Genomic DNA, 22,079 nt, shown 5'->3' on the forward strand with positions numbered 1-22,079 from the left:
TCTTCTCTTCAGTGCATTTTTGTACTTCCTTTTCCATTCAGCCAATTCTATTTTTTAAGGAGTTGCTTTATTCAGTCAATTTTTGTCCTTCTGTTTCCTAGCTGTTGACTCTTTCTTACATTCCTCTCATTTTTTTCACAATATTTCTTCTTCCTTTCTTATTTGATTTTTAAAATCCTTCTTGAGGTGTTCCAAGAAGGCTTTTTGTGCTTGGGACCAATTCATATTTCCCTTTGAGATTTCAGATTTTAGTATATTGACAATATTGTTCTCTTCTGGGTTTGTGTTTTGTGCTTTCCTGTCACCATAATAATTCTCTGTGGCCATTGTCCATTTCTGCTTTTTGCTCATGAAGTCTACCTATTTCCTGGCTTTGAAAGTTGAGCTCTCCTGCTAGAACACAGGGGGCACTGTCAAAACATTTTGTGCTGGGGCCAGGGGCCTGGTCACTGTCTCTGTACGCTGGGGCCTCAGATGCTGGCAGCTGGAGGCTGTAGTACTCTGGCAGTTTACCTGGTGCTAAGTTGGGGTCCCAGTGGTGGTATCTGACATGTGCTAAGGCCAGGTGGCATTTTCTGCATTTCCTCAGTACTACAGCTGCTGAAAGACACCTGCTTCCCTGGGGCTGCACTGAAGCAAGGGGAGGTTTTGTACTTCATTTTCCTTTTTGCTAATTCTGCTTCTTATTGAATTGTTTTCATTGGTGAATTTTTGTACATCTTTTCCCCAATTTTTTGTAGTTTCTTTACCAAGCTATTGACTCTTTTTCATGATTCTCTTGCATCAATCTCATTCCTTTTCCCCAATTTTTCCTCTACCATCTTGTTTGATTTTTAAAATGCTTTTTGACATCTTCCTGGAATTCTTTTTGGGGGCCTGTGATTAATTCATATTTCTCTTTGTGGCTTTGCCTATAACTGTTTTGACATTGTTGTCCTCTTCTGAGTTTGTGTTTTGATGATTCTTGTCACCATAACTTTTCTTGGTCAGGTCCTTTTTGTTGTTTACTCCTTTTTTAGTCTATTTCATAACTTTTAACTTTATGTTAAAGCTGGCATCTGGTGTTTGGGTGGAGGAAGCACTTTCCCAAGATTCTGAATGATGCTGTTTTCAGAATTAATCCTGAGACCTGTAAATGTTTGATTCTTCCAAAGTGGTGTAATCTAAGAAGACAGTCACTGCTCTCTTGTCCTGTGTTTTAGTCTGTGTGAGTAGCATCCCTGATCTCCTGGGGTTTCTCCTCACCTTTAGGCCTGTAGCCTGGATCTCTGATCTGGATCCTTGTATGGACACTGTAACAGAGTCTTGAATCCATTGGTGGCAGTGTGTCTCCTTTTATCTCTTTCTGATCAGTAGTCTGGTCCCTTTACTCTCTATGAGCTAAAAACACCAAAAGTCACTACTATTGATTCAGCCACCCCTAAGACCTGAACTGGCTTTCTGGGGTGGGGCCTCATTGCTGGTTTGCTGTGGTAGGTTTGCTGCCTGAGCTGTGCCTGTACTGTACTACACTCTATTCTTGAGATAACTATTTCTTTTCACTTTTGAAGTTGTCTTGGACTGAAAAATTGTTTCTCCTCATCCTGTTGTTGTTTTGTCACTCTAGAATTCATTTTGAGGTATTACTTTAAAGTTGTTCAGAGGGAATGGATATGCAATACACACCCTCCCACTAAGTTGTTTCTGTTTGTCTATTCAGCTTTAGAAGAAAACACCTATGCAATTGCATTTTCATAGAATGTTTTCATTTCATCATTATACTAGAAATACAGTCTTATTTTGGAAATGCTTTTCTGAATTTCAGTTCTAGAAGAAGCAAGGAATGGAAAAAAGCCCTGGAATAGTTTTCTCTAGATTTTCAAAGCAATTAAAATAAATAGTTAAATGAATGGGCATTTTCTATGAGTTCCCCCAAATCACTATTTTCTCTCTTGAGCTATAAACAAAAGGAATCCAAAAAATTAACTACTGCTTTTCCATTCTGTGAAGAAAAAAGTGCTGTTTGGAACTATTAACATGGAAAGTATCCAAACAAGCTCTCTCTAGAATGCCATCATTTGCTCATCAAGATTCTATCGAAGTTTAGCAAGATTCCACGATAACTTGACATTGCAATGGCCTATCAAAAGTCACTACTGAAGCAGATAAGGAAGGATACTGGGAATGAAATTTTAAAAAATCAACAGGCTACAAAATAAGGAGCAAAAAAATTTAGTTAAAGAATGTGTGATAATTATAGGATTGAAAGAGCAAGACACCATATTAATCTCCAAAACACTAAAAGCCAGAACCCAAATCAAAGAATTCACATAATAAACTTTGAAGTTCTATTAGAATAAATTGAGAGCTAAATAAGAATTTGGAAATTCAGCAGCCATATGATGGTAATGTAGCATTTTAATTATAGCTTGCTGTGGTAACTATGACCTCTTGTTAGAAAGAAATTCCACTTTTTTTTTCACTAGGAAAGAAAGTGCAGGAGAAAGAAGAACGAAACCACTACATGTTAGATAGCATTGCCACACTTAGGGAATGCTCAAGATACAAGTCACTCTTCCTAGATTTATTTCACATTATTTCCTTTCACACTATATTTTTCCCTTCACACTTTATACTTTCTCCATTCCAACTACATTGACTTGCTTACTTATCCCTAATTCAACATTATCTCTCATCTCTGGGCCTTTGTAAGGCATGAACCACCATCTCCTCCCTCCAAATTCATGCCTGAAATGTCTTCCTTATATAGCTCTTTCTCTATTTTTTCCAGGCTTAGATTAGATGCCCTCTTTTATGGATCACTTTTTCTCAGCTCTGTAGTTTTTCATTCTCTCTCTCCTGCAATTAACCCAAAATACTTTCTATAAATATTATATACTTCTAGAATGTAAACTTTTTGAGCATGGGGACTATTGATTTCTTTTTATTTTGTGTCCTGGCACATAATAGGTATTTAATAAAATTTGTTGAATTAACTATTGGCTGAAAATAGAATAAAAGAACCTCAGTTTGAATCCAGGATTTGGGCAACTACCTTCAGTTGTCTAAGCCGCTATTTTCTGGTCAATAATGTGAGGAGAACTGAACTAGATGGCATTTATGATTGGTTCCAGCTTCAGGTATATAATGCTGTGAAAGGTCACATCAGAGAGGAGCTTCCCATGTTACTCAACTAAAAAGTTAAGTAGGATTACCTTTCCTATATAATAACAAGGCCAGAATACTCATAATTGCATTGTATTCTTACATGTCAATGTACTTTGATTTGAAACATGAGAAACATTTGGCTAACAGAGATGGATGTAAATTATATGTAAATCATAATTGTATGTGATGGTAATTAAATGTAAATATATAAATTATGGGCTCTTTGATGGTAGATTTGGGGGAAAAAAGATTATTAAAAGAATGAACTGGTTTTGGAGTCAGTCAGATCAAGGATTCAATTCTGATTTTGTTAACTGTTGCCAGTAAGATCCTGGGCAAATCACTTTATTTTTCTGGACCTCAGCTTCCAAATCTATAAAATATGGGTTTAAGATTAGGTGATCTCTATTGTCTTTCCCAGTTCCAATATCTATCAAATTATTCAATACATTGCCTTCATCTTATAGAAAGCAAAAATGGCATCCAGAAAGGCCATATGAATTCTCCAATATAGTACAACTAACAATCTACACTAAAGTCAGATCTCTGAACTCATGCTGGGTAGTATTTTAATTTTGAAATTTTCCCCTTACCCCAAATCTCATCTTTTTGTTCAATGAACTCAGAGAGGAAAATTAACAAAAGAAACAAAAACAATAGCATTTGACTGAAATGACAAAAATGAGAAGCTATCAGCAATTTTTTTATGTATTCTTTCTTCTTTTGGTTAGGTCTTATAACGTCTGGAAGAGAAATTGCCACTCATCACTTTCATTGTTTGCCAGAAACAGAAACTGCCTGGGTGATTTGTACAATTTACAAATTAAATGCTTTCATCCAGAAATATGGGGACTTAGATTATTTGACTTAGTATGATCTATGCATATTTTATCCTGATGCAGTCTGGTTTTAGTATATCCCACTTTTCTTTACATACAGGCAATAAAAGAGATGGGCTAAAGTACAAGTAAACAAGGGATAACTATAATGTTTGGGTATGAAATTTTATTTTGCTTTTTTACAAGCAATATCCTTTTATCTGTGAATACCAACAATGTGTCATTGCTTTCTGGAAAAGGCAATATGACAACTCTGGACAACTTATTTTGCATTAGGATCATTTGGTAATTAAAAGTACAATGCTTCATCCAATGGTAGAGAGACTTTTTTCCAGGAAATCAGGCTGGCAATGTCATGATAGATTTGCTTAGATGAAGCTCTTTTTCATCTATTTTAATAATAATAATAATAAATTTAATCCTACTTTCTACAGTGATTTCCCATTTATGAAGAATTTTCAAAAGCATTTGCACATTTACTACATTTAAAACAGAAATTTGAAAATGTAACATCCTTCCCTATCCTAAGTTGGATTAGAAAGATTTCAGAAAATATCCCCAATGATACTTCTCCAAAGCATAACACAAACAATTCTTACAGAAATCTCTTGTTTGTACAGGAATTCCTAATAATCATAATTCAATATTTAAGCATCTATGATATTCTCACTGTAGAAATTACCTCCATCAATTGCCCTAATAACAGTTTTTCTGTTGCTCAAAAATAAATTATCACAGAGCCAAGTTGTTGATAGGCCTGTTCAATTTCAGTGAATCTGGTCAAAAGATGACAAATATGCAGTCCATCACTGGGCAGAGAAAGCTCAAAGGCTTTCTAGTTGGTAAGAATTAACAAAGGTTTGGGTACTGCTGAAATGCCTTTCAAAATCCCAATGTTCACTGGCAGGCCATGACAGGGAATAAATTAGGACTACATCAGGCTTCACTGCCTGAAAGTCATACCAGTCTTGCTTCTTTTGGTTTCAAAAAAGACTTTTTTTTTTACAAAGTATTGATTAAAATGGACCTCAAATGTTCTTCATTTAGCTTTCCAATTTCAATGAGAATATGAAAGAAAGCCAATTGAAATATATATGTATATATATACATATATATGTATACATACATAGGTATGTATGTATGTATGCATGTATGTATTCTATGTATCCATGTATCCCTAAGGCATCTATTTCCCCTGGTAAATATATCTTTGCATCCTGGGCTACAAAAACAAAACTGTGCTCTCCTCCAATTTATAGTAAGGTTTACTTCTAGACAAATTATTCAGTTACACTATTTTCAGGCAAATGCAGCCATTTGAATAAAAGTAAAATATATGTTTCTTTTGAAAATATATATGGAATAGGCCTGTGGATGGAACAATGTATGATATCAGGAATTTTCTGTGTAGTTTCCCAAATTTGAAATTTCATTTTTTTAAAAAATCATTTACTGTAATATGGATGTAAGTTGGAGATTCAAGGATGGTTCAACATTAAGAAATAAAAGCAAATAATCATATTAAAAAGAAAAAAAAAACCCTATACCTACATGATTATTTGAATAGATGCAAGGAAATAAAAGGCTTTGAGAAAGTACAACATTCATTTATATTAAAAACCTTGCAAAATATGGGTGTTTTTTTTCTTAACATTATAAATTCATCTAGATAAAACCAAAAGCATGAATCATGCCTAATAGTAAAGTGCCTGAAGGTTCCTCATAAATATAAGAGTAAAATTAGGATTATTACTCTCCTTGTGATTACATATTTGATAGAGTTATAGAAAGGCTGACATTGGCAATAACAAGCAAAAAATAAAACTAAAACCATAAAGAGAGACAAAGAGGTAACTAAGATATCCTTATTTGCTGACAATATAGCAGATTACTTAGAAAATCCTAGGGAATCAGCAAAAACACTGATTCAGACAACTGCTTCAGTAAAATAGCAAGTCAGGACAAAATCCACGTGAATCCATAGCGTGAATATATAGAGCAATGATAAAGTTAAGAAAGAAATAGAATATGAAGTACCACTCAAAATAACTAAAAAATGAATAAACTATCAAATCTTGGAATCAATCTACCAAAGCTCAATGTCCATATGGATACAACTAGAAAATTTCCTTAAAGACATAGATAATGATTTCCATCCACTCTCCATATAACTTGTGTGCACTTATTTATTTGTTTTTCCTTAGAATGTGGGTTCCTAGAGGGTAGGAAATGGTTTTGCCTTTCTTTTAATCCCTTCCACTTACCATAATTCCTTACACATAGTACAAACTTAATAAATGCTTGTACACTTAATTCAGGTACTACAATTATTAGTGTCTTCATTTTACAGAGGAAGAAATTAAGGTGCAAAGAGGCAAATGACTAACATATGGTCACACAACTAATAAATGTTAGAGGTAGGATGCTTACTTACATCTTCCTGCCTGTAAGCCCAACAAAATATATGCTATATCATGTTACTTCTCTTTAAAATTAAGAATGATCCAGAAATGCAATAATCAATGCAGCAAATTAATTCAGTGTCAAAGGTCCAACAAACATAAAAAGAGAGTCATGATTTCAAAATTATATTGCCATTTATAAAAGCTGGTATAACATAATGTCTTTAAAGGCATCGGAGTGAGTGTTATGATGAGATTTCTTCTACATTACCTCTCATCACCCCCAACTTTTTTTTCCATTTCCCTTTTCAGCAGAAGAGAAGGAAATTTAGCAAAGAAAACTGAGACAAAATGAAAGGTATAGCAATTGAGAGATGTGGTAGAGAAAACTGTTTTTTGAACCCCCTATGGGGGATCACAGATGAGTCACTGATCAAACTCTTTTTCTTATTCTTTGCTCAACTATGGTGACAATCTTGGGAAACATAGTACTATGAAAACTATAGCTGATATGCCAGGTGATTCTTTTTTCATCTGAAATGAATAAGTTGACCTAATAGAAATGAAAGTAAAAACCAATGTATTAAGCATATTGATATCTTTTAACCAAGTTTCTAACTATGTTTTAGTCAATGTTAATGCCAAAATCTAGCATACTGCTCATAAACCACTTTTGTTTAAGTGTGATACCAAAGCAAATAAACTTTTGTAATCACTCATTTGTATTTTGATTATTGAAAGTAGTGTACGTATGATGTGTGTAATCCCTTCCTTTGTGTTCATTCCAATTCCTGGGAGCTTTTAAAATAGAGATCCAGAAATAAAAAGGTTGAAATTATCAATAAGGTGGAAAATCAAAATAGTACATGCTTCCTGATTCCCAGGATTCCCTACAGAGGAAAACACTCAAGGCAAAGACTTCAAAGAAAATACAGGATTAAGCAGGCAAGAGAAGATGCCTTAAATGTGATTACAAAAGATAGCAATGCTACAAATGACTTCTTTTTAAATCAGCATGTGGCCTTAACAAGAGGAATTCTTGTTGCCTGAATTTAGTGGATTATAAGGATTAATGAAAACAAATAAGAAACTATCCATCAGGGTCTGTGAATCAAAGCTGAATCTTTTATGTAATCTAACAATCAAAGCCAATTCTAATATGGAATTTGTTTTGTAATGGTATACCTCTTTGAAAAGGCATAATTAAAATATAATTCTTTCAGGGTCATTGCAAATTAGCTTTAAACTGGTCATGAAAGTAATCACTTGCCAGCATACACAGTATCTAAAAGGAATGAGATCATCCTAGCCATCAGAAATAAACCAACATCTTTCTTTCATCACCCTTTGTTTTAGTTTTCTAAAATTAAATTATTTGTTGAAGACCTGAGAATATGTCAACATGAACAGAATTGTTTTGATTCACTTGACTTTAAATATCTGAGAAACTAAATTTATTTAGGCAAACTAATGGGGTCCCTATTTCCCCTGCATATACAAATCCACCAAGAATATATGAGATTGGATTTTTGTGAGAAATAGGCCAGAGGGAAGTTATCAAGTGCTTCTTCCAAATACTCAGTTCTGAAATTATTTTCTACAAATAAGCTGAAAGTTGGGCCAGTGCACCCAGAATCTATTGTTTAATGAGGGCCAGAGGCTTACATTTGGAAAATAATGAGGAATAAGAAAACTCCATGTTTCCCACTGGCTCTTCCAGACTGTCCCTTTGCTGCCATCACTCAGAAATCTCTCCTTCTTCAAATTTCACTGATTTACAGCTTTTCCTCTGTATGTGGTGTATATTTTCTACACACTTATTATATCCCTATCTCCTGAAATTCTTTCCCTATTACTAGGGTACTCAAATATTCATGTTTATACCTGTCTCAAAGACTCTAACTTCTAAATTCCTTATTTTCCTCAAATCACTCCTCCATTCAACCTCAGCCATATGCAGGGATGGTCACACCCTAGATCTCACTAGAACATACAAATAACCTTCTTCCTTGATTAAAAACTGTGACATTTTTCTAACTAACCAAAGCTTGATACCATTCCAAACATCTCTATGACTGTTTCTTACTACATCTGTTTCCCATTAGAAAGAAATGCAATTTCTTCTTCTACTTTATTTGACCATTGTTCTTGTTCTAACTTTCCTTCTTTCCCAATGTTAACCCAAGACTTAATCAATTCAGCTCCGCAATAGCCTCTACTCTTAACTCTCTCACCTCACTGTTGTATCTCCACTTAGTCTTTGTCAAACACTGAACTTGAATTACTGGCACAATTTGTTACCTGTGCTCCATTTTACATGTATTTAATCAGACTGGAACCAATCACACAAACTTCCTAAAAGGATTCACCTTCTAGCCTCACCTGGAAATTCATTGAAGTAAAATAATCATTTCATTGTTCTCTAATTGTTGCCTAATCTTTTTACCCACAGAAGCTATCTCAAACCATTTCTACACTGTTCCACCCTTCCATATGTCCTATAGCCCCCACATTCTCAGTTGAGGACTTCATCTATCACTTCAAACTGGTTCAGATTGATTCAAACCAGTTCATACTGGTCTGAGTCAGTTTAAACTGTTCTGAACTGGTTTGAACTAGTTTAGTTGGGTCTGAACTGGTTTGATTCTGCCTGTCCTGGGAAATAAATGGAGAGTTGAGACTAATTTTTTACTGGTTTAAACTACTTTTAACTGGTTTAAATGGTTTGAAATGGTTTTAACATTTATTTTTTCCTGGTTTAATCTGGTTTTTACTGGTTGGAACTAATTTTACTGATTTAACTGTTATCAACTGCTTTAAATTGATTTTTACTCTCTTTTTACATGTTGGAACTGTTTTTTCTAACTGCTTTGAATGTTTTTTTTTAATTGTTTGAACTAAATTTAATGGAAAAATCCATGAGACTTGAAATTAATTCCCTTTTCTCTCCTCTTTTCCTGTAAACTTTTTAGCATCATTCTCCACACTTTTCCTTTCCTCCAATCTTTAGTAATAAGGTAGTCAGTTTCCTTGCTGAGGCTAACTCCTCTGTATATGTCCACAGTTCCATTTCTCCTTCTCTTCTCCATCATGTTGCCCCTAATTCATTCCCTCCCATCTAATCTCATTTCTGCTTATATACAGGTTCCTTCCTTAATGCATTCAAATATATCCTAGTCTTTCATATCCTATTTTTAAAAAAGCAAAAAAAAACCTCACTAGCCCTTAACATTCCTTCAATTATCACCTTTTCCTCTTTTTGTAGCAAACTTCAAGAAAAAGCTGTGTACAATCATCTTCTCCACTCTCCTTTCACTCATTTTTCAACCCCTTCCATATGACTCCTGATATCATCATTCAACTGAAACTTTTCTCCAAAATTACAACCAATATCTTAATTGTTAAATATGATTTTTTTTCTCAGACCTCAACTTTATTTTTAATCTGTCTTCTTCATTGGACATTCCTCTTCATTCTCCTTCATGCTCTTTCCTCTGTTAATTTTTATGACAATATTCTTTTCTGGTTCTCATACTTACCTGAAGGCTCTTCATCAGATTGCTTTGACAACATCATACTTATCATTCCCTTTCACAGCAGGTCCTTAAACCCATATACATTCACTCTATACACTCTCATAGTGATCATGTCATCTTGCATGGGACCATCATCTTCATGCAGATGCTTCACAGATCTATATATTCAATCCAACGTAGTATCTCTCTTGAATTTCAGTCATGCTTTGTCAACTTCCTCTTAGGTATTTCATAATTTATGTACCAAAGGCATCTAGAACTAGAAATGTTCCCCGAAAAACATTTCCTCAAAATTTCATCTCCTTCCAAACTTTCTTCTTTTTGTCTAACACATCACCATTATTTTAATTTTCCAAATTTATAAACTTTAGATTCTAATTTTTAAAATTTAACATTTATTTAAGGATTTTTTTTAATCCTTTACTTATAATATCTCATTTGATCCTCAAAACAATGTTGTGGAATAGGTTCTTATTTTATTATTTTACAGATTATTCTTATTTTATCTTTCTCATTTTATTTCTTTTTTCTTACTATTCTTATTTTTACTATTCTTATTTTAGAGGTTAGGAATACAAGACTGAGAAAGGCAGTCATTTCTCAAAGTCATACAGTTACTGAGTGATGGAGCAGGATTCAAACTCAGTTGTTCATGAGTCGAAATCCAACATGCTATTCACAATGCCACTTAGCTTCTCAATTTCTTGCTTTCTTTCACTCAATAGAGTTTATAAGCTACAAAATCTTATCATTTCTACCTCAACAACTTCTTTCATACCTGTCCCTTTTTCTTTGTGTAGTCACTACCTAAAAGCAGGTAGATGTCACTGTGGTTAGAGTGTCTAAACTAGAGTCAAGAAGACCAGTAATCTGGTCTTCTAAATCTGGTAAAATTTGGTAACTGACCCTGGACAAGCCACTTAAATGCTTCCTCAGTTTCCTCATCTGTGAAATGGTAATAATAATAATAATAATAATAATAATAATAATAATAGCATCTACCTCTTAGGATATTTGTAAGGATAAAATAAGATAACATTTGTAAAGAGCTTTGCAAACCTTCAAGTGCTATATGAATGTCAGCCAAACTATTGTAGTGACTACCAAATTATTTTCCTTACCCTTAGTCTCTTCCCATTCTAGTCCATATCCCATAAAGCTACATAAGCAATTTTCTTTCAGTCTGTACTTTCAGAGGAAAGAATGGGGTATATATGAGAAATATAATTAAGGGTAGACTTGACAATGCATTAGAATTGAAGGAAATGAATGAGAATGAAAACTCAAGGATGCTTATTAAGGTATGAACCCAGGTGCCTTGGAAAATGGAGGTGCTCTTAAAATGGTTATAATGAAATTAGAAACAAGTTACTATTTGTGAAAACATTTGTTTTGCTTTACTTTGCATGTTTATTATAAATGTTTTTTTTGTTGTTGTTTTTATTTATCAATAGGAGGGAGGTGAGAGGGAGAGAAATATATATATATTTGTTAATTGAAAAAATATTTAAAAAATAATGAATGGCATGATTTCCCCCAGATCTTTCTGGGTACACATGAAGGACTTAACTGAAATGTAAACAGACTGCATTTCCTTTAAGGTATGCCACAGACTAGAAAAATGGAAAGAAAAGCCTGATGAAGTGAATTCTGGATTTATCCAAGACTCATATACACAGAAAAATTTATATAGTCAAGCTTCTATTGAATATATGAATTTCGTTGTATTTTGTGATTCTTGAAAGGAAAAAATAGTCTTTGACAATAAAGTTCCAGATGACAGGCTTTTCATAAACTCAAGAGCTCCATGGATGAAAGGTGGAAAATGAGAACTGATAAACAACTAGATTAAAAAAAAGTAATAAAAAAGCACAGATGAGCTAGGCTATGGAGATGGGAATTCAGCAATCCCTCGTGTTGAATGGAGTTTAGTGTACATAGGCAACTGCAAATGAAACCTATTCAAAATAGTGATTATGATGACATGTGATGAGTGCATACAACCAACAAATTTACTGAATAATAGGTTGGGAAATAGCAAAGAATTCCATTGTGTTCCATTATCTAGTAGATGTGTAAAACACAAAATGGCACAAATAACAGAAAATAATTATGTAAGGTGTAGAGGGCCGGCTTTGGGGAGTTGGAGGGCTTAGGCCAGGCTGGGTCTTACCTGTAGTTTGTACTAAGCCCGACAGCTGCGAAACTCAGGATGTCGGCTCACCACCCCCCTGTTCAGTCTCTTGAGAACAGGATGCTGGAAGAAAGGACAAGGAAAGGGTACAGGATAGGACACAGGAAAGAAAGTAACAGACAAGGTACAAGGAAGTAAGGAAATCACTTAATTAGGTTTGTACTTTTCATGGAAAATAATGCTACTGTTGCTTGATCCAGTACTATATAAGCCTAAGCCCTCAGATCAATAAACAGAGTTTGTTCTTCACATCTTCCACCTGGCCCGTGATTCTTTCCCTCTTCACACTCTGCCGGCATCAGATCACAGCCAGGGACACAGGCACTGCGGCATTTGGCCCCGAAACAAAGACCTGACAGGAAGGCTTTCCCCAGCAGAGTGGCCCTGGACAAGATGGGCTGTCTGGCCAACCATCTTAGAAAAGGAACTCCAGTCATCAAGAGAAGACGGCTACCAAGGTAGGGCAATAATTTTCATATATAGTTTTTTTTATTTTCACCAGGTTAAGCAGGGATTAAAAAGAAATGAGACTGCCACTTTTTGGCATCTCTAAACTTAAGAACGAGACTGCCGCTTTTCCACGTCTGGGATTTAAAGGGAAAGCAAACCGCACAGGTGGGGAAAGCAAACCGCCCAGGTGGATAAAGTGAAAGTAAACCGCACAGGGCGACAAACCAGACTGTGGCTTTTCGGCCTCTCCAAAAGTGAAAATCAACTTAAGAAAGAGACTGCCTCTTTTCGGCCTCTGCAATTTAAATGCAAAGCAAACTGCATCAGCTAAGCGGTGTCCTATAAGATACTTAGCTAATATGGGGCAGATCACGTGAGCAGAACAGAGAGACAGAGAATATTATTTGAAAGTGTTCGAATACAGGGGACACAACTAGAATTTCAGCATGCAAATAAGAACATTGTCTTTCTTTAAACTGTCAACTGCATCTTTGTCACTTCTACTGAGATCAAACCAAGTGCCATTCTGCTACTGAAATCTCTGCATAAGATACCTGTACTGTCCAACCATCGTATTGCAAGTCATAGCTGAACTCAGTGCAGTGTATCACCAAGATTCAATCTCCTGACTATTTTGCTCACCTCTTCTAAGACTGTACTAATACCAACGTTGATTACACTAGGAAATGGCAGGGCTCAGTCTTTGTGGTGTTATAATTTTCACGTATTTGCTATTTTATTGATTATTGTTTAAAAAAATAATACTGTATAAGAACTTAATGATTATATCTTGGAATCATTTTGTATAGAAAATATGCTTAGAAAAGTGGTTATCATGTTGCTGTCCTGTTCTTGTTAAAAAGTCCCATGTGTACAAGTAGAGTTCCTCATGTAGAAGAGTCCTTTTTTCAAGTGAATATTAATTATTCTTAAAATAACATTAAAAAACAGCATAATTCTAGTAATTCTTAGTTGTTTAAATAGAATCTACCAGTAGCTCTGGAAAGCCTCTTTTGGTTTCCTGGGTGCAATTTTATGTAACCTATATAAAAACTAAAGTGAGATTCATAAATATTCAGGACATTGACAGCTGATCACATTTACAAAGTCAGTGTGTAATTGAAGTTATTACTCCCTCCATAATGCCTTATGGACAAGCAGGAGCTGTGATGTGAAGCTAGATTTTATTTCCCATTTTATATATGTCTCCCTATTTGATTTTATTCAAGGTATAGTACATTTTGAAAAAAATGGCCTTAGGTGTGTGTCATTGTGGCATGCAAAGAGTTATGATGACTTTACATTAAATGTTAGAATTTGTAGTCATTATGACAATAGAAATTTTTGTGGTTTTCAAGCATCTGAAAGAAAATTGTATATTAACATTTTTTTGTCAGCTGTCACATTTCCAAACAGTATTAAAAAAAAAAACAACAAAGGTAAATATGATATGGCAGATGAGCAGACTAACCAAAATCAGTGGTTAAGGCGATTTCATTTTAGATCCTTTTTAATAAGCAAAGAGAATGGGACATTTGCCTTATATATAAAAAAAAGTTTTATTGAAGTTAGAGCTAAAATACCATACTTAATTTTATAGCTTTTGTAGATACATGTCGTTTGCAACCTTCCATTCATTTCAGATCAGTTTGTAAGTCAAGAGTTCTATCCTACAGTATTTCTACGAAAATAAAGCTTGTAACATTTCATCTACAACCACCGTTTAGGTAACTTAAAAATTACATTGGTATTCAAAAAAGAGGAAAATTACTTAAGAAGCTAAGTTATATCAATAATTAGAAAACAAATCAACGTGTTTTCTTAATCATGGTGGGAGGAAACTTCAAGGGTAGGAGTAAATAACCTCACTGCTTTAGAAATTTGACATGAGCATTTGTGTGTTAAACACTGTCTAATGTGCTGTATGTATGCTAAAATTTCCAGTAAAATGCAGCTTGCAAATTTTCTGAATCAGCTCCTTAGTACTAGTAATAATATAGCTAAAATCTTAATATATTTTACAATATATAAAAGGCTATAACTACTTAAGTCCTTTTTAACATATCTTGGATAGAACTTTTTGATTTAAAAAATTATTCATTCTGACTTTGTTAGAATATTAATAGCAATATTTTTAGGCTTTCATTTGTCTCGGTGGTTCTTTGGGAGGGTTTGCAAGCAAACTAAACAAGTGAAGTTTGAAAGGGGACATTTATTTGTCTTTGAATATTTAGAAATAGATTTTTACCCTTGCCCAACAAAACCCTCTTGAATTAAAGAAATTCTTTTGCTTTGCTGCAGAGTTCTACTGCCTACTTTCCCTCTTGTATTAGAAAATCCAGCATAAATTTGTCATAGCCTGGTCAGTAGTTAAAACAACATTTCAGAGTTGAAAATAATTTTCATTAATTAAGCCATTAGGTAATCTTTTTTTTTAACTACAGATAGGAAATTTAGTTATTTCTCTGTTTTCTCCAAGAAGCATAGCTTTAAACACAGTTTTATACATACCTGATTTCTTAGCTACTTAAACTTATGCTGTTCTAAACATTACTTAATCATGTTTAGTTGGCTATTTTTCTACTGAACAATTACAATGTTAGGGAGAGTCTTATTCTAAAATTCCTGTTTTTTATATCAACATGTGATTCATGTTTTTTAAATGTAATTATAATGTATGTGTCACAGTATGTGCAAAAAAAAGTAGAGGAAAGATGAATATCATATGAAGACAAGCAGATGCTTTGGATTAGTTACATATTTTAAGAAGGACATAAGTAATATCTTTTATTGTTTTGCTTTAGTATTCTTGGAATTCCAGGACACCTCAAGACTGACAATGGTCCTGCCTATACTAGCAGGAATTTTGCACAATTTTGCCTCACCTATAATATCACTCACTCTACTGGCATCCTGTACAATCTTACTGGACAAGCCATTGTTGGAAGGGACAACAAGGATACTAAAATCCTCCTTGATTAACAGAAAAAAGAGGGAATAGAAAATAGGGTAAGAAGGAGATTGGATCAGGTAATATCTACCATAAATTTAAAAAGGAGATTGGATCAGGTAATATATACCATAATTTTTTTGACACTAGATGATCAGGGACATACTCCTGCACAAAAACATTTTGCAGGACAAAAGAACAGGTTGTTAGATGAGCAACCAGATGTCACCATAATGTGGAAGGATCCAAAGATGGATAATTGGGACAGTCCAGTAAAATTACTAAACTGGGGCTGAGGTTATGCTTGTGTTTTTCCAGAACATGCAGGAGAACCAGTCTGGGTCCCTAAGAGGAACATTCACACCTGTCAGCATACTGACCAGAGGGATGGAGACCCTGAGCATCAAAGGAAAAACCGGTCAGAGAGACAAGCGGAGGAGGAAGGGGACACTAAGAAGATGAAGAGCCAATAATAAGATGTTGACTGTCTTTTAGCAATGATGACTGTCACAGGTGGCTCCAGGAGGGAGTCATGATTATATTGGACTTATATGCCTTACCCCCCTTGGGTTAAACCTGTAACTTGAAATGTGATTACCAATGTAACTCCTGATCAAATATTGAATAAGCTTCAAGGCACTTGACATTCCAAAAATATAACATGGATGGTATTGATCCTCAAGATATTGCTTATAAGCTGTTGTACTATATCAAGCAACTTAATACTTTCAAGAAAATGTCAAGTTTGCTGTTGCATTTCATACTCTGGATAGTGTTCTTGTTACTCTTGAGTTTTCTCCTGATGTGCATCCCACGTTCTCAAGCTAGAGCAGAAGAAAGGGGGAGATATAGAGGGCTGTCTCTGGGGAGTTGGAGGGCTTAGGCTAGCCCGGGTCTTACCTGTAGATTGTACTAAGCCTGACAGCTGCGAAACTCAGGATGTCAGCTCACCACCCCCCTGTTCAGTCTCTTGAGAATAGGATGTAGGAAGTGAGGAAATGGATAGGGTTCAGGACAGGAAGTAGGAAAGAAAGTACCAGACAAGGTATAAGGAAGTAAGGAAATCACTTAATTAGGTTTGTGCTTTTCATGGAAAATAATGTTACTATTGCTTGAATCCAGTACTATATAAGCCTGAGCCCTCAGATCAATAAATGAAGTTTGTTCTTCACATTTTCCACCTGGCCCATGATTTTTTCTCTCTTCACACTCTGCCAGCATCAGACCATTGCTACTGACTCAGGCACTCGTGGCAGTAAGGCTTTAAGTTTAGCAAAGAACTTTACATGCACTATCTCATGTGAGCCATCTAGAAGCCCTGTGAGGTGAAGTCTCTTTGTATACACATTTCGTAGATGAAGAAACTTAGGTTCAGAGTTATGCAACTTGCCCAGGGTCATCCAACTGCTAAGTTTCCAGGGCAGGATATGAACTATAATATTCCTGAATCCACTTCTATTGTCCTATCCTTTATACTAGCTGCCTGCAAATGTGAGGCTTGTGTGTTCATATGGCCTGTGTGTGTGTGTGTGTGTGCGTGTGTGCACGTGCAAGTGTGTGTCTGTGTGTGAATAAAGGTAAAGGAAGAAGGACCAAGGAGAGGAGATATAAAAGTCTAAGTCTAAGAATAGCAACAACAGGTAAAGGGTAAAAAAGAATCTGAATTCTAGCATGAAAAAATATTAATTTGAGGATTGATATTATAGTTCAAAGTAGCATAAAGTTGTGAGAGTATACTGAAAAATCAAAGCACAAGAAAGGTTATTCATAAATTTATAGAATGAGATAATATGTGATATTTTGTTTAACCAGAAAGCAAAACTAAATGAAAAGAAAACCTGACCAATTGAGAAAAAAGAAATACAAAACCTCAAGGAAGGAAAAAACTCCTTGAAAACTAGAATTGAGCAAGTTGAATGAAGTGATATTATAAGACACAAGAAATAATAAAACTAAAAAAGAAAAGATGAGAATCTGAAACATCTGACTGAAAAAAAATTGATCTGCAGAAAAGATCAGGGGGAGACATTATAAGAAATATCAGACTGCCTAAAAGTTTTGATACAGAAAGAATATAGACACAATATTACAAGAAATGATTAAGGAAACAAGAGGGTAAATTAAAAATAGAAAAAAAAAACAATTCACCACCTGAATGACATTTCAGTAAGTTAAGCTAAGTTCCAAGTTAAGGAGAAAATTTTGCAAGCAATAAGAAAAAAAAATACTGTGGAAATACAGTCAGGATTTCACAAGACCTAGCAGCTTCTACAGTAAAAGAGCACATGTCTCAGAACTTTGTATTTGAAACAGCAAAGGAGCTGGGGTTATGTCCAAGAATAATTTATCCAGAAAAGTTGAGTATAATCTTAAACAGAAAAAAATGGACATTTGACAATCTGAAAGATTTTCAGGTATTGATAACAAAAAAAACAGAATTGAATGGAAAATTCAATATAAAAGATCCACAAGAAATAATAAGAAAACATTAAAGGCTAATTGTAAGGAACTGAATAAGGTTAAGCTGTCATGATTACTAAGGCATTTTGAAAGAAAGGTTGGGGCTGAGATGCGTATGATGGGGTAGTTCTAAAAAAACCAAAATTAGATAGGAAAAGGTAAAAAGGAGCAATTATCTCAGGGTGTGAGAGGAAAGCTAATACAGAGGAAGCTGGTGGAGGTGGAAGGCTTCTAATGTCAAAACCTTATTCTCAACTGGGTTGAAGAAAAAGCAACATGTACATGTGGAGGTGTGTAGAAGTCTTCTGAACTTGTAGAGAAGTGAGAAAACTGGGAGACAGAATGGAAGGACTTTTAGAAAGGTATATAGATATAGAAAAGATAGTATAAAGATATAGAAGGGTGGGGGAGAATCTAAGGGAGGCATTTCCAAAGGCGGGTAAAATGAGATTAGAAGAGAGAGGGTAGAGGATATGAAGAAGGGATTCTTAGAGGCATTGATAAAATAAGAGGAAAAAAGGATAAGAGGAGAAGATAAGGTAACTGGGATTGGGTAAAAAGGGAGGCTAAGAAGGAAAATAGTGAGTAAAAACAAGATAGAGGGAAATTTACAAGTTGTAATTATAACTGAATATAAATGGGATGAATTCATCAATAAAATAGAAGTGGATAGCCGAATGGATTAAAAATCAGAATCCAACAATATGTTGTTTACAAGAAACACATTTAAGAATGAGAGGTACACACAGAGTTCAAATGAAGGGTTGGAATAGAATTTATTATGCTTCAGCTGATGCAAAAGAAGGCAGGGGTGAAAATGGTGAATGTATCACTAATGAAGTTGAAATTAAAGCAATTATAAGGAGTCATTTTGCCCAATTAAATGCCAAAAAATTTAACAATTTAAGAGAAATACAGGAATATTTACAAAAATATAAATTGCCTAGGTTAGCAGAAGAGGAATTAAAATACCTAAATAGACCTATTTAGAAAAATAAATTGAACAAGCCATAAAGGAGCTTCCTATGAAAAACTTAGGAGGACCAGATGGATTTATAAGTGAATTCTATTAAACATCTAAAGATCAAATAATTCCAATATTAAATAAAACATTTAAAATCATAGTTAAGAACATAGACCAATATTTTTTGATATGGCATTGGAAATCCTAGCAATAGCAATAAGAGAAGAAAAAGTAGAAGGAATCAGAATAGGGAATGAGGTAATAAATATGGTAATGAGGTAATATCTCTTTTTATAGATGACATAAGTCTACACTTGGAAAATACCAAAAACTCAACTAAGAAGTTAATTGAAACAATTAATGATTTTAGCAAAGTAGCAGTACATAAAGAAAACTCACATGAATCATAAGCATTACAATACATCACAAACAAAACTCTGCAAGAAGAGATAGCAAAAGATAACCCATTTAAAATAACTCTGCACACCATACTATACCGGGGAGTACACCTGATGAAACAAACCCAGAAACCACATGAACAAAATACTAGAAAAACAAATCAGATTTGAATAATTGAAGAAATATTCATTGTTGGGCAGACAGGATGAATAAAATAAAAATGACAATTTTATTCAAAGCAATTAAATTAACAACAAAAAAAAATTATTGCACTGAATTACAAAAAAAAAAACAATAACATAATTCATTTGGGAGGATAAAAAACAAAAAAAGTCTAGAATATCAAAAGAAATAATGAAAAATAACAAAGGAGGATTTTAGAAGTACCAACTCTCAAACTCCATTGCAAGGTAATAATTATCAAAATTATATGGCTAAGAAATAAAAAAGTAGGTTAATGAAACAGCGTTAACATACAGTTTATAGCAGCACATAAACACAATAAATACACTTTGAAAAGTGTAAAGACTTAAGATTATAGGATAAAAATTCATTTTTTGGTAAAAATTTTTGGGAAAAACTGGAAATCAGTGTGGCAGAAACTGAGCATAGGCCAATATCCTAAATCATTTACCAAGATAAGATCAAAATGGATACATGGCATTGATATAAAGAAAAAGATGACCAGAAAATTAGAAGAACATGAAACATCTCACTTATCAGACTTATGGATAAGCAAACAAATTATAAATAAACAAGAGATAGAGAGGAGAGTAAGATGTAAAATTCATAAATTGGATAATTTGAATAAATTTAATAAAAAAAAATTTGTACAAATTAAGCAAATATAGCCAAGATCAGAAGGAAAGCAGAAAGTTGAGTGGAAGGGGGTAGTTTGTCCTGGTAATTTATGATATCTAGAGGCTCATTTCTCAAAAATATAAAGAACTTTGTCAAATCTAAAAGAATATAAGTCCTTTGCCAATTGGTAAATGGTCAAAGGATATGAATAGGCAGTTTTTCAATGAAGAAATCAGAACAATTTATAATCATATAAAAATGCTCCAAATCATTATTGATTATAGAAATTAAAATGCAAACAACATTGAGATATCATTTTACGTCTACAAGATTGGCTAAAATTATTGAAGGGGAAAGTGACAAATGTTGGAGAGGATGTGGAAAAATTGAGACATTAATTCATTGTTGGTAGAATTGTAAACTGATCCAACCATTTTGGAGAGCAATCTGGAATTCTACTCAAAGAATTATTAATCTGCCTTTACCCTTTGACCCAGCAACACCACTACTTGATGACTTTCCAAAGATGGCTAAAGAAAAAGGATAAAGAACCTATATGTTCTAAAATGTTTATAGCAGCTCTCTGTGGTGGCAAAGAACTAGAAATTCTAGGAATGCCCATTGATTGGGGAATGGCTGAACAAGTTGTGTCATATGATTGTGATAGAACGCTATTTTGCTATAAGTAATGATGAGCTTAATGGTCTTAGAAAAGACATGGAAAGATTTTCACAAAATAATGATGAATGAAATGAACAGAATCAAAAGAACACTGTATACAGTAATAGCAGTATTGTTTTAAGAATAACTTTGAGTAAATAAGTTATTTTGACTGTTATAAATGCCCAAATTAAATATAAAGGACATATGAAGATGTTATATGCATTCAGAGAAAGAACCAATAAATAGAAGTACATTGTAAAAATACTTGCCTTATTCCATAAATTAAAAATAAAATAAACTTTAGAAGAAGAAAACAAAACTGAAAGCAAACATTCCAGTCAAGAAAAAACTACGAAAACAATGACTTCTGAGATTAGCTTTCAATTGCAGCTCTGACACTGATTTTTTGGCTATTTTTAGCAAGTATTTTAGCCTCCATTCCTCACTTTCCTCATCTGTAACATCATGGAGGGTACAGTATGGTGGTAGACTGTAAGTTCCCTTACCTTGCATGGTATAATTTAATGAATTTCTTCAAGTATTAAAATCAAAAGCTATTTCTTGGTAAGGAAAAGTAATCTTCTAAAAAATGAGTAAACTATATAATCTCAATACATCCACTGAAATAATGTCTTTTTTTTTAATATTTAAGTAATATTGCTCAGGAAAGTAAGAAATTCAATATATTAGGCCAGGAGTGGGTAAACTGTGGCTTCAAGGACACAAGCAGCCTTCTACATCCTTGGGTGTAGCCTTTTGATTCAGTCCAAGTTTGACAGAATAGATCCTTTTATTAAGGGGATTTGTTCTATGAAGTTTGGATTCAATCAAAGGGTCAACGCTTGAGGGCCTAGAGGGCCACATGTGGCCTCGAGGCCACAGGTTCCCCACCCCTGTTAGCTATTCTATCAGGCAGTTATGTGATTAAATAAATGCAGATATTCTGTTGAAAAATCATGAAACTCCTTAGAAGAAAAAAGAGTTTTATCTGAATTATTTCAATCTCACAGCTCATCATTGCAATTTTACAGAGTAAGATCAAAGCTTGTTTGCACACACACATAATTCAAATGTAGAAATACAGAAACACATTCTTCTTTGTCTTAAAACTGTTAAACAAATATGAAATTCCTCTTTTCCATTTAGGAAGTTTGACTCATTTCTAAAATTCACAACTTTTCCCCTACATGCAAATATCTTACTGTTTTCATCTATACCTCAGCTCTACCTATCCCTAGACCTACTTTATCCATACAACTGTCTAATAGCTTTCT

The sequence above is a fragment of the Phascolarctos cinereus genome, unplaced genomic scaffold, assembly GCF_003287225.1.
Source record: "Phascolarctos cinereus isolate Bilbo 61053 unplaced genomic scaffold, phaCin_HiC Scaffold_4;HRSCAF=312, whole genome shotgun sequence".
NCBI lineage: Eukaryota > Metazoa > Chordata > Mammalia > Diprotodontia > Phascolarctidae > Phascolarctos > Phascolarctos cinereus.